The following is a 16,182-nucleotide window of genomic DNA, read 5'->3' as shown; positions in this document are numbered from 1 at the left end:
TAGAGAAGTACCAAGGGAGAGTAGCGCAGTTCGTTACAGGATCATTTAATAATCGTAAAAGCGTTGCAGAGATGATATATAAACTCCAGTGGAAGACTCTGCAAGAGCTCGGTACGGGCTTTTGTTGAAGTTTCGAGAACATACCTTCACCGAGGAGTCAAGCGATATATTGCTGTCTCCTACGTATATCTCGCGAAGAGAGATTAGAGCCCACACAGAGGCATACTGACAATCTTTCTTTCCAGGAACAATAAGAGACTGGAATAGAAGGGAGAACCGATAGAGATACAGAAGGTACCCTCCGCCACACACCGTCAGGTGGCTTGCGGAGTATAGATGTAGATTTTAAACCTCGCGGTGGGCAGTGGTCATAATGTTTGGCTCATCTGTGTAGCCGCTCGGGGTAGCCGCGCCGTCTAGGGCGTCTTGTCACGGTCCGCGGAGCTACCCCCGTCGGAGGTTCCAGTCGTCCCTCGGGCATGAGTGTGTTGTCAGTAGGGTAAAAAGTGTGTAAGCTTAGGGACCGATGACCTAAGCAGTTTGGTCTCACAAGGTCTTAACACAAATTTACAATTCATCAGTGTACTTACGGTGCAACACATTCCATTTCGGTCAGTGTGTTGACCTCAGTAGGCGCTCTGGCGCAAGTGGTCCGCTTACAGCAGCTGCGGACGAGCCCGGCGACGTGAGAGCGGTAGGCGGCAGCGCCGGGTCTCGGGTGGCGGGGTCGCGGCCGCCGCTCACCGAGCCGTCACGCGCCGGCGTCGTGTCGCCAGATGCCCCGGCCGCGATGCGCGCCGAACACCCAGGGAGGCGGCGGCAGTAATTAGAGCGAGGTGCCATTAGGCCGGCGCAGCGGTGTGGCCGATCGGCGGCCAATCTGCGCGGCGGCGCGCGGCGCGCGGCCTGTCGTGGGTGGCTATCGCCGGCCGGCGGCACGACGGCAGCGCGTTATTAGCATGCCGCCGGCAGCGCCGCGCGGCCACACAAGTCGCCCAGATGGACATCTCTGGGGGCGCGGGCGCATCGCGAGCTTCCCGGGAGCCTGGGCGGTAGGCCACACTGTCGCCGTAACCGAGAAAGCGAGCCATACTCTAATACAAATAAAACGACGCACCACGAAGTTACTCAAATGCGACGGTAATCGGCGTATGGCATTTACGTGCACAGACAAACGAATAATTACAATTTCAGAAGAAAATGGTCGATTTATTCAAGGGAGAGAGTTTCACAAATATTGATTTAGTCAATAACGCTTTGCTCCACCTCAGGCAGCTATTAAAGTACTTACTCGGCTAGGAATTGATGCACAGAGTTATTGGATTATCTCTTGAGGGATACCGTGTCTAATTCTGTCGAACTTACTCGTTTGAGGGCCAAAATCTGGAGATGTTTGGAGGGCCCTCCTCATAATGCTCCAAACGTTGTCAGTTGGGGAGAGATGGTTCAAATGGTTCAAATGGCTCTGAGCACTATGAGACTCAATATCTGAGGTCATCAGTCTCCTAGAACTACTTAAACCTAACACATCCATGCCCCAGCCCTTTTTTTCCGTGCCCTTTCTGTTTAGCCATACTGGGCTTACACTTCATCAAGACAATGCTGGCCTGCATGCAGCGAGAGTTTTCTTCTATTGAATGCCTTCGTGTCCGCCAGAAGTCTTTGACCGCCAATGTTGATTTTTAATCAAAGTTTAAGCGGTGGTGGCTTTCGAATCTGGGGTCATGGACATTTTGATCAGTAATCAGAGACGCTACCCCAGGACAACAGCCAGCCTAAAATGTATTCCGGCTGCGGTGAGGAAGGTCAATTACGTTCCGAGTGCCTCCTAAGCTGAATCACGCAACTTCCACTGCAAGGTGTGACACACCCACCGACGCCAACAATCCTCCTAGTAGCTTACGTGGCGGCGCTCACTACGTCTTCTTCTGTTCAGACGCAACATACATGCATTGTAAGTATTGGAACAAATCTCCGGTTTGGTTATGCTAAGTACGTGTTGTCTGATGTTCCCGTAGACACCAGCGAGGCGATTTAAGGGTGTGACGGCAATGAAGCCACCGACATCATGTATCTACTCTCCATTTGAGGATTAGCAGTCACGGCACTCCACACCCGATTCATTAATGTTCAGGCACCGTCTGGAACCACCAAATGTGACCAGGCCAAGTTCTATTACACAGACATCACTGCTCTTTTCCTCGGATGTGTCAACACAGTGTCCTTGCCAGGGGTTTTAATAGAGTCTTTCACTCCAAGGACCAAACCTGCCCTACATGTCTTGTCCAGAACTCTGTATGTTGATTGACGTTTTTCACTTGCGCGACACATGGGAAAAGGTACACAGCGACAGCTCTCGACACATTCAGCGAGCCGGCTGGACCGCATACCACATCTTATACAGGGAGTGCTGGCCACCAAACTATGGGCTCAGGCCGTCTCTGATCAAAGTGCCTATATTTATATGATGAATCTCCACCCCCAACAAGTCTGGCATAGCAACAGATTTTGGAAGGTGAACATAACTCACCTCCAGGACCTGAACTGGCGTCGTCAAGTCGTTGCAACATGGGCCAACTGTGCACGTTACTCCCAATCCCCTGGGGGTATTGACTAGGCGACTCCTCTGCACCAAGATGGCAATCTGCAAGACACTTACAGAGTTTGGCAAGGACATGACTGCATGGCACTGACAGACACTGGACTTCGACTACGCTTTGCTCAGGGTTCTCCACGCTCTACCTCCATCACCAGACACGCAACGAGAATGACACCAAATCAGGTCTGCAGGCTTGACAAAGCGCCAATTAGATGGTATCATAGTCCGCTATGATATCATGACGAAACGGCCGCATATGTACCGACCAGGCACCATATTGTGATGGACATACGCCGACATCGCCAACAGTTAATCACATGCCTTATGACGCAAGACGGTCACACCCGTACAGCCCAGGCAACTATAGTGCCAGCCATAGAGAATCATTTTCCTCGCCTTTACCAGGAAAGAACTACAGGTGATAAAGTCACTGTGGAAGCGTTGCAGTAGATGACGCACACTATCGATGCAACAGTGATGTCATTAATGGAGGAAGTTATGCCTGAAGAGGTGGGAGATGTTTTGGACAAGCAAGTGATCAACAAACCTCCAGGATCTGGTGGATCACCAATCGAGTTTTACTGGACGTTCAAAGAACTTCTCGTACTGGTACACAAGCAAGCGGGAGGCCAATCAGTCAACGACTATCGGCCACTTAACAATGATCTATGCCATCTGAAAGATCTTCACCAGGCTTTTGGCATACCACATTAAGACGACAATGCCTATGATCCTCACCCCAGAACAGAACGTCACTGCAGGGATATGCCAACATACAAATGGCCACTGCCTAGTGCAGTGTCTTAATAGCGATCGCCTGAGAGCGGTGGCTCTCAGACGATCGTCTCCATCTATTTCTATTGAGCCTTCAGCAGAGCGTACCGTAACTTCCTCCTCCAGATGATGAACCAAACGGGATTTCTACTAAGCATCATCGACACCCTGCAGCGCCCTTTGGCTGTATCCACTTCTCAGGTCCTAGTCAATGGATAGATGGAGGACCCAGTACTCATTAAGAGGTTTCTCTGGCAAGGTTGTGTCCTTTATACCTACCTTTATGCAATTGTGCAAGAGCCACTCTTCAGTGGTCTCAATTACAGGCTGTCTTACATAATACTGTGAGACACAACCTTCTTCTATAGATGCCAATGACCTGCTACTGCTGGTTTGTTCCACCAATGTAGGGCATGACAGACTTCCTTCCCCATCCTTCCATAATCCGATGGGATTGACAGCCTTGCTGTTTGGTCCCCTCCCCCAAATCAACCAACCAATCCAAACCGAAGTAGTACGTAGCATACTAAACTTCATCAAGCGAAATGGACGGGTTGTGGGTGGACTTCTCAACATCAAAAATTCAGACGCATTGGATACAGGATGCGGTCTCAGGCTGGGCGCTGTCGGCCCCCTCCCGCCAGTTACTGAACTATTTCGGTTCATGTTTATGAAGAATGTGCGTAGAATGGCCGCTACAAACTATGATGGCTACTACAGATGTTATGTGTGCAGGTGCACTAGAACCTGCTCCATGAGTTGAAGTAGCTGCAACATGTGAAATACTGGAACCACTAAGTAGCGTCAGAACTCAGATATGTGGCACAGATCCTCCGCCTCCAGGTGGCGATAGGCTGCACATTTCAGGTGGCCTTTCGTTACTATCCACCCACAGGACACCTGTTTAAAGTACGTAACTACACCCTTACTCTCCCCCTCCCCCTGCACGATGGAGGGCTGGGGCCGGTTAACAATGAGGCATGGGTAGCTGCCCTCTGTATGGCCAGTGGGCCAGTCAACATGCCTCCCTCAGGGGTTGTCTATTGAAGGTTCTGATGCTGGTCTCCCATGTCTTGCCTGTGGTGCACGTTGTGACACAACTCTCCCATGCGTCTAAATGCATTCATGACTACTGCTATATGATCTCAGACCCCCTTGCAGCATGCAAAATGAACGCAAAACACTTTTACACAACCCTCCTGTGGGCAGTACTACGTAATGTGATGGAAACCAAGTACCAGTCTGTCCACTGGCAATGAGTATCGAAAACGATGCACCACTCTCTGCCCACCAAAATGCATACGACTTGGTATCAATTCAACAACAAAAAATATCTGACGAGACACCAGCAGTGGGGGAATAGCGTCAAAATGAGCAAGGCTGCATTGTTGCCAAATTTGGGGCGGTGGGGGGGAACGGCTCCTGAACTTATCTCAGTGGGTGATAGATTTGAAAATGTCACACTGATGATGTCACCCTCTCCCACTTCCCCTCCCATCCATCACTATCCTCTTCCCCTCTCCCCTCCCCCACTTAACCTCCACTCCTCCCACTTGTAAACTGGCTGGAGAAAGGCTGGAGAGGAAGGATGTAAGGTATTGATTTATTTTTGATGCGGAATATGTTCAGTTGACAAGATGTTGGTGTGGTATTACTTGTAACCATACAGATGAGGACTGCGTCCATCGTATCCTACATGAGGAACAGAAGTATTCAATAATGGATGAATCTAGGGTGAATACAGCAAATAGCAGTGATGCAGCAGGATGGACTGAGGAAACATTTTGCAACTCATAGAGTCTACCGCCAGTGCTGGTGTTAATCGTGTTTTTTTTTTTTTTTTTTTGTAATGACTGGTAATCCAACTTCATCCTATTCCACTATTCCAGACTGAATGAACGAAATCTGCTCACCTTGATATATGGGGCTCAACTGAGGATCCCTGAAATGAGTTTTATTCCCCTTTCTGATGGCGACATATGTGTCGATATGTTTATCTTGCTGTATGCTCCAGTCCTCGACACCACTCGAGATTTGCAGGAAACTGTCCTACAGCCGCTGCCAGAAAAATTGCATCGTACCATTCTACAAGTGTACAGATGCTGAGGAACTTATGCACAGCTACATTGTAAGAAGAGATAGGACAGCAAACTATCACTGGAGTGTGGGAAGAGCTGCCTCCTATCAATCTGCAACTGTACTGCTGTTGAGGAACATATACACAGATCCATCATAAGAAGGGATAGGGCAGCAAAGTATCGCTGAAGTGGGGGAAAGCCAATTACACTAAAATGACTACTCTACTTACATATCGAAATTGTTGTGAAAAAACCACCACTTGTAAACAGTGGATCATAATGCAACATGTGCAATGGTCATCGAAAAAAATCGCTTTAATAACACAGCTACCACAAAAACTTGCCCCAAAAGTGTGGATAAAGACAAAGCAGCATCGAACTAGTTTTGCCTCCCCTTCTATCTCCCCTTCTCCCTCTCTCTCCTCCGCCTTCTCCCTCCCAGCTGACAGGGATACCGTTTCTGCAGTCCTCCTCTAACCTGTTGCTGTGTTGCAGTCCTCTAATCTGTTGCTGATGGTCCACAAAGAGATCCATCTGCTGGACATGATATACTGTTTCTGGTTTGTAGAATTCAGTCACAGATGGACAAAAGATTCAGGAACAGGACGATTCTTGCAAGCCGTTAAACTTTTTTTTCTCTGAAAGTCTGGCCCTCTGGAACAATAGCAAAATACCTGCCTATCTGTCACAGATAAAGAACTGAACAGTCAACAGCAGTATGTTTTCAAATACTCTGGATGTACTGATGCTGTCTTAAAGGGGTGTAAAAAGTAAAATTAACGTTATGTAGGAAAAACATTGAAATAATACAGCTCACGAAAATGTAACACGTGGGTCCATTATACTTGCTATCTTACTGAGTGCCATCTGCCCGCATCTCGTGGTCGTGCGGTAGCGTTCTCGCTTCCCACGCCCGGGTTCCCGGGTTCGATTCCCGGCGGGGTCAGGGATTTTCTCTGCCTCGTGATGGCTGGGTGTTGTGTGATGTCCTTAGGTTAGTTAGGTTTAAGTAGTTCTAAGTTCTAGGGGACTGATGACCATAGATGTTAAGTCCCATAGTGCTCAGAGCCATTCGAGTGCCATCTACCTACTCTGCCATCAATGTGTCCACTAGCCTCTGCCACTGCATGCAGTCGCAGTCGTCATTGTTCGCGTTTATTCTACTTCTTCATGTAAACTGTCTGAAAGCTATCTGTTAGAGGTTTTAGATGCTCCGCTGTACTGAATAACAGCTTTGTGTGTGCGTGTGCGTGTGCGCGCGCGCGTGTGTGTGTGTGTGTGTGTGTGTATGTGTTCTCGTATACTGTAGACGGATGAGATATTCTGCTAGCATCACAGAATGTCATCTTTATCACTGTTAATTTAGAAACATCCACCTATGTAAAATGCTTTGTTAACAACGCTCTAGGTACATCTGTGAATGGTTGAAAACTACTCTGGAAAGAATATGCATACACAACAAATGAGAAATGATAGTGTTGAAAGAGAGGCGTTTCTGCCGTACAGAAGGTGGAGGAATAGACGGTGGAGGAATTTTACGCGGGTCACTTGCTCCTCATGCAGTAACAAAAATGGTTCAAATGGCTCTGAGCACTATGGGACTTAACACCTGAGGTCATCAGTCCCCTAGAACTTAGAACTAGTTAAACCTAACTAACCTAAGGACATGACACACATCCATGCCCGAGGCAGGATTTGACCCTGCGACCGTAGCGGTCGCGCGGTTCCAGACTGAAGCGCCTAGAACCGATCGGCCACAACGGCCGGCATGCAGTAACACATTGCATGTCTGCCTTAAGTGTTGGTGTTCTTAACAGCTCAATTGGTGTTTAAAAATTGAAAGAATAAATACGCTCGTTTGCTGTATGAAGTATTACCATCGTGTACCCTTCAAGTCTGATTCTTATGCTGGCTACAACGAATATTGCACTGACAGACCTCACCTTACACCATGTATGAGGTGTAGTCTCACGCTTTTAAAACGAGTACTGTGACGTTAACATTTCAAATTTCGGATATAGAATTAAATTCAATGAAATTTCCGACTAAATAACTGTAAACTAACTATCCCGGTGTGATTCTTATACTTGCTACAACGAATACCGTACCTAAAGACCTCACATCACATCGTGTAAAGAGTGTAGTCTTACGTTTTTAAAACGAATACTATGACAGCAACAGTGCAAATAGCGGATTCACTACTAAAATTAATGAAATCTCCAGCTACATAAGGGTAAACTCTCGTTATTTGAACTTACACTTGCTACAATAAATATTGAACAGAGAATATTGAATAGAAGGGAGAACCGATAGAGGTACTTAAGAACGTTCCGCCACACACCGTCAGGTGGCTTGCGGAGTATGGATGTAGATGTAGATGTAAATGAATCTTGTGTTGAGTATATTACGTACAATATAAGCACTTAACACCAGCCAACAGTCCTCAAATATACATTCAGCTAGCAAGTTGCACATACTATGGTGAGTCGAATACTTCTTTGCCAGTTACTTAATGTTGGTAGGACCAAATAACAACATGATAACCAATGTTGAGCGAACTTCCGCAGATGGATAGACGTGTTTTCCTTGCTAGGGGTACCAGTATGTCTTAGGAGGAGAGAGACATAATCCTCTTATAAGTGAATCACTATTAAAAAACTTACACACACAATAGCAACCACTATGTTATGTTACGAGAGCATCCCAACTCTGCTTTCACAGGAAGATGTGATACAAGAGGTCCACCAAATGCATATGCTGTGCTTTGGTCGGTGTTGGGTTGACAGTGATACGTTGTTCTGGCGTATAGCTGGACCTTCCCATAGACAGGGCACTGCTTTCCCAAGCAAGCAGGTACGTAATTGCTGTTTTCTGTCTTGGGTGTTGGTCAACCTGAAATCCAAATCTGTGGAAACTGTTTCTTCCATTTTTATGGCTTACAGTGCATAACCACACGTGGAATAGGGTGTATTTTGCAGGACTTAAATCCATACAGCACGGATAGCATGCAATATCAGTTTTCAGTTACACAGATGGAGGAATGGAATGATTTTCATACACCCAAACCTGCACGTATGTACCCTCATCTTGGTCTTATTTTCCTAAAGTTTATGTATTTCCCATAAATTTTTGCAATTTTACCAGGTTTTCCGTAATTTCAACGCATTTTACTCAAATTTCTATGGCTTGCAATGTATAACCGCATGTGGAACGGGAAGGGGGGTGGGGGGTATATTCTATAGGACTTACCTTCCTAGAGCATGAATATTATGGACATCAGTTGTCAATCACACCAATGGAGAAATGGAATGATTATCATACACCTAGGTGAACAGATAAATACCCTCATTTTTGTTGTATTTTCCTAATTTTCTATATTATCAATCAATTTTCGCAGTTTTACCTAGTTTGCTATAATTTAAATGCATTTCACCCAATTACTTGAGCTCGAAATCGTTGCTGTCGACGACTTGACTCGTAAACAAAACGTCTCTTCACTTCGATCCTGTGTTGCTCTTAGCCAGTGATACTGCAGCATTACTTTCAATCCTTGCTTAACCACGTCTCCATTACTAACATATATGCGATGTTGAGTGAGAAGATACATCGAGCAATATCCCTGATGCAAAATACTAAACGTCGAAACGTTTTGCATATGTGTGATCCTAAAGATGCATGAATACCAGAAAGTCAGACCTCATCCCAAATGAGCCTGTACTTGAAACCTGCAGTGGCTACTTCACTGGCTTTCTTGTGTGGTTCTGGCGAGTGTGCTGACCCAAAAATTTTTCAAAATGGTTCAAATGGCTCTGAGCACTATGGGACTTAACATCGGAGGTCATCAGTCCCCTAGAACTTAGAACTAATTAAACCAAACTAACCTAAGGACATCACACACATTCACGACAGAGGCAGGATTGGAACCTGCGACCGTAACAGCAGCGCGGTTCCGGACTGAATCGCCTAGAATCGCTTGGCCACAGCGGCCGGCCAAAAATCTTTGGACACAGTCAACATTATGACAACACGCTGTGTCTTTCAGGGTACATTCATTTCCGTTCTATGGGCTACAATGCATAACAACATCCGGGGCAGGTGGGGGGGGGGGGGGAGCTCTTGGTGTGCCAGCAGTCATGGTACAGTGTTAGGTAGTATTGCTCTTGCTTAGGAGGATATGGCAGTTTCATCTTGACAACGTGACTATATAATGCATTATCCTCCCACAATTAAGTCTGTATGTATCATCAGTCCACTCTCCCTCAGAACAAGCGGTTGCATTAATGTCAGCCAGTACTCCAACATGTGCCCAGTTTCCATTACTGTTTATTGTAAATGCTAACAGTCTCCCCATCATAACTAGATTTCCCCATACATGACGTTTAAAACCATATGCAAACCCTGCTAGCACATATGCAATTGCCTCTTCTTTTTCCATTTACAGTTGTTCTTCTCATGTATCCCAGTTCTTGTTTCATGACTTTCACATCGTGTAGTTCCTCTTTTCTTTAACGTACACATAGCACATTAATTAAACCTAGAGAGTTAATTTCCGTAACGTGGAACGGTTTAAGTGTGTTCAATATATTGATTCCACTCCGTAATACTTAACGGAGAAACATTGTTTTTTGTAAGAACCAGCTCTAGTTCAGTAGTATCTACATTTGATGGTATGGCGGAGAACATTTTCTTGGGGGGGGATATGTTACGCTTGCTTTAATAAAACGCTTCTGTGTTATACTGATATCGTCTTTGTTGGAGTCGGTTTTACGAATCCCCACGTAGTTTACAGGTAGAGCTTTCCTTGGTCTTGAGGGTCTGGGAGGTTCACAGCGTATAAAAACTCTCACAAACTGCATCAAAAGTCCATCAAGATACACCCAAACTCCAATAAACTGTCTCCAAAACTAGAACACCCACCATCACAACTCTCAGGTCGTCCACCACTACATACTGTGAGTAGTAGCACAATGGTTAGCACGTGGGGCTCAGGAGGACAACGATTCAGACACGCATCGAGCCATCCAGATCTAGGTTTTCTGTGATTTCCCTAAACTGCTTAATGCAAATGCCAGGATGGTTCCTCCAAAATGGCATGGCTGCTTTCCTTCTCCGTCCTTCTCTAATTCGAGCTTATGTTCCATCTCTAATGACCTCATTGTCAGTGGCTCATTAAACACTGATCTCCATCACCACCACCACTGCAAGAACCTCAACCATCCCCCCCCCCTTTCCCATACTGACGTGGCCTTTCTCCAGTACAGGTAACAAAATTTTACACAGGTGTTCGGTACGTCTATGGAAACAACTTTGATCACAAACCCATACATTCAGCACAGTAGGCAAAATCCCAAGCACTTATTCTTTGAACTGACGAATTTCCATTTCCCTCTAAGTATAAATACAAATTTCCACCAAGAACATTTCCGAACGGAATTTTACTGGTATTGTAACGTTTTTCCATGCTTTCAATATTTATCTGTATGTATGTACACTGACCAACCAGAACATTATGACCCCAACGTACTATCGATATTAGCCCGCCGGCATGAGTGGCCGAGTGGTTCTAGGCACTACAGTCTGGAACCGCACGACCGCTTCGTCGCAGGTTCGAATCCTGCCTCGGGCATGGATGTGTGCGATGTCCTTAGGTTAGTTAGGTTTAAGTAGTTCTAAGTTCTAGGGGACTGATGACCACAGCAGTTAAGTCCCATAGTGCTCAGAGCCATTTGAACCATTTGATATTAACCTGTCCAGGCCATGGCAGCATCACCTGGCAAGGAGAGGCTGCTAGTCAAAGGCATGGTGCATGTAGTATCAGTGAGCGTGCTGTCTGTGTGGAGTGGGGAAGGCACATGATCTTTCTGAGTTCGATGGAGAGCACAAGCATTTCGAAAACTGCATGACTTGCCAGGTGCTTGAGGAGTGCTGTGGTGAGTGTATTCAAGTGTTGCCATCTTCAACACGTGGCGAAACGAAGGTGAAACCACATCCAGACGTCTTGAGGTTGGTGGCCACCCCTCATTACAGACGTCGGATGTCCTAGGCTAGGCAGACTGGGGAAACTGGATAGGCGGTGAACTGTTGTGGAACTAACATCAGACCTTACTGCTGGGAAGAGTACAAGCATGTTTGAACACACATTGCACCAAACACTCCTAACGATGGGCCTCGGCCGACAACCCATGAATGTGCCATTGGTAACACCGTGATATCGGCAACTGCAACTAAATGGGCATACGAACATTGGCACTGGACGTGGGTGCAGTGGCAGAGTGTTGCATGGTCTGTTGAATCCTGATACCTTCTTCATCATGCCGATAGGAGGGCGCGAATCCGTCATCTTCCAACCGAGCAACTCCTTCACATCTATTCTGTGGAATGGAGACAAGATGGCAGCGGCTCCATCATGTCTGGAGAACACTCAAATGGGCCAGTATAGGTCAAGTCGAGCTCATGCAAATCACTATGACAGCCAAGGAGTATCATACACTGGTTGCAAACCATGTACATTCATTCATGACTATTATGTTTCCTGATGGCAGCAGCATTTTTCAGCAAGATAATGCACCATGTCACAAGATCAGAACCTTGACGGAGTGGTTTGATGAACACAGTGGAAAGTTTCAATTGATATGATGGCCTTACAATTCACCAGATCTAAATGCGATCAAGTACATTGGGGATTTGACTGACCATGCCGTCAGGGCTCATTTCCCCCCTCCCTGGAATATACAGGGATTAGGTGACCTGTGTTTGCAGATGTGGTGCCAACTCACTCCAGCGACGTACCAAGACCTCCCTGCTTCTATGCCATGATGTGCCCCACTGTTACCTCTGCCAAACGTGGACATACTGGCTATTAGGTAGGTGATCATAATGTTCTTGCTGATCAGTGTACACTTATTGCCTACCAGATGTGACTTGCTATTTTTGTTCATACTGTCCAACTCTAATACAGAGTCCCCAACCCAGGCATGGTATCTACAAAGCATTGCAAAAACACAGACGCACGAAAATGGATTACTGCAGGGAGACAGGGTGTTGACGTTATTGTGTTGTAAACACACACATAGCAGAGTACAGTTGCGGTACTTTTTGCATTAGATCACCAAGCCGGGACCTCCCGTACCCTCTATCCCTCACTCCACAAATATCTGAGGCATCGTTGTAGTCAGTGGTGGTGGTTCTAGACAAGATCAATACTGCCTAACATTGGCCCATAACTGCTGTTGCACTCAGAGCTTCCACCACACGCCGTTATGCGATGTAAGTACAGAAACAAATGCATCCTGAAAGATGCAGAGTGTTGTGGTAATGCTGACTATGTGCAGTGAGTTTTGGGTCAGGACACTCAATGAGGATAGTGTTTCCAGTCGTCCTGAGTGACATTTAAGTGCTGGATCCTTCCAAAAATTTCACTGAATTCGCCGCTATGAATGTGCTAGTACAAGGACGTTTTGAGTTAAGTCTGAGTTTCTGGTATACATGCATCTTCAGGCGAGGGGAGGCAGCTGTATGACAATTCATGTATAAATAAAGAAAGAAAGTGCCTCATATCCTTCATCTCAAGCAGCTCAACACTGACTAAGTCATTTTTCTGCCAGTTCACAAGTGGGGAGAGGAAGTGGGGGAAAGAGGAAGAGTGGGAGTGCTTACATCATTACATTAGTGTGATGTTGCCACATTTACCCATAGGGAGAAGAGATCAGGGTACCCCCCCCCCACCCCCCTCCGGGAAAGACACCGTCTTGAATAAGTTTGGCAACAACACAAACTGTGCTTATTTTGGCCTTATGCCTTTATTATCGGCTCCATGGTTTTCGATCAACGCCGACCCTTTGTCTTGACTGTAGGACAATTCATGTATAAATGTCCTCCTGAACATTGATGAACCTCGCTATCCATGTTTGTCTTCATTCAGCGTTTGGCGACTGACAGGAGATACGTACTATCTTGTTACCTCCACATTACACCTGAAGCAACTGAACCTCAGACCCTACTCTTCCCGGACGACTATTAATTTCCCCACACAAAATACTGTACGATTATATGGTTCAAGGGAATGGCGAAGGGGAGAAAGTGAAGCTCATTTACTAGTGGTTCCTGGAAAATGCTCACAACGCCATTGGCCGTATGCTCTTTGCAAGTGATTTTTGCAGTGATGTCGTTAATCCCGACCCCTGCCATACCCCTAGTTGGAGAATGCCAGGCCCAGAGTGACGTTCCACACAACATGACATTGAGTCTAGAGTTGCAAGCAGTCAGAAAGAAAAGAGATTTTGTGATTAATGGAAAGCTGCATTCACGGAGGCATTAGAAAAGTAGGGTGAATCTGTTGTAGATATCTTTAAACAGCATCGCTGGAGACAGAAATGCCACTGGTAGTGGGACAAGAAACACCCAGTTGCACAGTTTCTAGAAGAAAGATTCTTTTAACTGAAGTTGCTCAGACAATCCACAAATGTTATTTTTGTTTTCTTTTGACAAGCTATTTTTTGGAGCATTCTGTTTCATAGGTTTCTATTGGTACACATTTACTAATTACAATAATGTAAAAGATTATAGAATCCTGGATCCTATCGCCTTGGAAGAATTTCTAGTAATAAGTAGGTGTACCATCTGAAGAGGGATATTCATTTTTTTATGGTGTGGTAAAAGTAGCTGTGACGAGTACAGGTATCTTTTTCCTTTTTTTTAGATTAAACTCAGACCTCAGACAAGTAGATGGCTAGGCGAAAAAAAAATCTGCGATTGGCACGAAACAGCGGGTAGAGCACTAAACTTATGCCCTAGAGCTCATGGGTCGAATCTGGATAGGAGCGACGATTTTTCCTTCTTCCAGTCCCTCCAGATCAGCCCCACGTCTACTCACTCTACTGTCAAATAAAGTATTTGGAAAAAAAGTGGTAAAGTTCGAGAGATCGTGGAATCGAATTCCAGTAGCTGTGTCTAGTACGCTGTGATCGCATTCTGAAGGACAAAGGTCCAAAACCGCGTCCGCCCATCCAGTTTAAGGTTTTCCGTTATTTCCCTAAATCGCTCCAGCTAAATGCTAGGATGGTTCTTTTGACGGCCAATTTCCTTCCCTATCCGTGACACCATCCGAGCTTGCGCTACGTCTCTAATGACCTCGGTGTCGACGGGACGTAACATGGAATCTTCCTTCCGAATCTCAATGAGACCGTGAAAATTTTTCAGTCTTTACGTTAGTCTTCCTCATCTCAGTGATGTAGAAATGACACGCCGAAGTGGCGTCGAACTGGAAGAATTTGTGAGCAGGGGCTGGACATCCGTGTTGGGAGACTTAAAGCCAGTCGTGGTATACAGTTTACTTTTATCGCAACTTTAAGCATTTGCCTACCTCAATATAAGTCTTATCGAAAGATCCCTCTATGTTTGTAGGACGTATAGTTTTTTTGTGAGAGTAATTATAAGTGACTCGAATTTACAGTTTGTGCTAAAATAGTGATATTTCATTTAAATGAAGACGTAAGTCGATAATCTTTTTCTTCTGCTTCTTGTTCATTTACAAAGACGAAATACATCTACTAAATTCAGTGACAAGCCTAAAAACGTATTTGATAAAGGAACAGAAGAGGAACTAAATACTAAGCTCAATAGAGTACTAGGTATAAGATACTTTTTATTGGAAGTACAGACATTCAGTATTCCAATAAATGATTCACACCATCCAAAATGATTGTGCTGTTATTGTCTGCAGTTCGAAGCCGGGTTTGATGCAGCTCTTCATGGTAGTCTGCACTGTGAAAGCCTCTTCATCGCTGCAAAATACTGTGACATGTATCCGTTCGAACCTGCTTTCTGTATTCGAGTCTTGAGTGCCATCTAGCGTTTCGCCTTCCACAGTTCCTTCAACTTCCAAAATTAAGAGTCCTTGATGCCCCAGAAGTGTTCTATCGACGGCTTCCTCTTTTACGTATGTTTTGCGACAAATTAATTTTTCTCCGTTTGAGTTGTGCACCTCTTCATTATATCTTAAAAACGAAAAGAAAACAAAAAAAAAACTCTCTCTGAGACATTATCTTTAGGAATAGCGCGTATAGAGTCTAGATGTGACCTGCTAGAGTGGATACATGAAATCTGGAAGCAGATGTGTTCATATAGTGAACACATCTGCTTCCAGATGGATTCGGGCTTTATTATTTCAACGTCATGGAAGTCGCCCATCTGACAACTATTTTGTCATAGCCTAGTGACTTACAATTACTCAGAGGAGTATGATGAGCTGAGGTTACGCCGAACGTCATAACGCAGTTTAGGCAGTCACTCACAAGTTATATGACAGCGGTCCATAGGTTTCTGTTTCGTTTGTGATCTTAAGTCGGTATACATATATGAAATTATTTCATTGAGAGCTGTTTCCACGTGTTGGAGTTATTGTGAAGCTGGTCAACACAAAAACAAATTTAGTACATGATGCAAGGAGCCCTAAGTGTCACAACTGTGGTGTGGTGAATTTACATGTCTCACGACGACAGTAGAGTGAATCTAGGAGGTTCCAACTGAGAAAACCTAACTTCTCTTCCATTTTTGCCGTACCTACTTTTTGAATAACGCTCGTCTTTTGAAAATTTAGAATACAGTGTTTCAAAATGGTTGGGAAACACTGTGAAGAATTGTGGAATAAACTGAATATAGGAACCTCATCCAAGTGCGTTTGAGAACGTGATAAATATTAGAACTAACACCCATCGAAAGGTTACCCATGAC

The sequence above is a fragment of the Schistocerca americana genome, chromosome 2 (genome assembly GCF_021461395.2).
Source record: "Schistocerca americana isolate TAMUIC-IGC-003095 chromosome 2, iqSchAmer2.1, whole genome shotgun sequence".
In the NCBI taxonomy this organism is placed as follows: Eukaryota; Metazoa; Arthropoda; class Insecta; order Orthoptera; family Acrididae; genus Schistocerca; species Schistocerca americana.
This window is presented reverse-complemented; position numbering follows the sequence as displayed.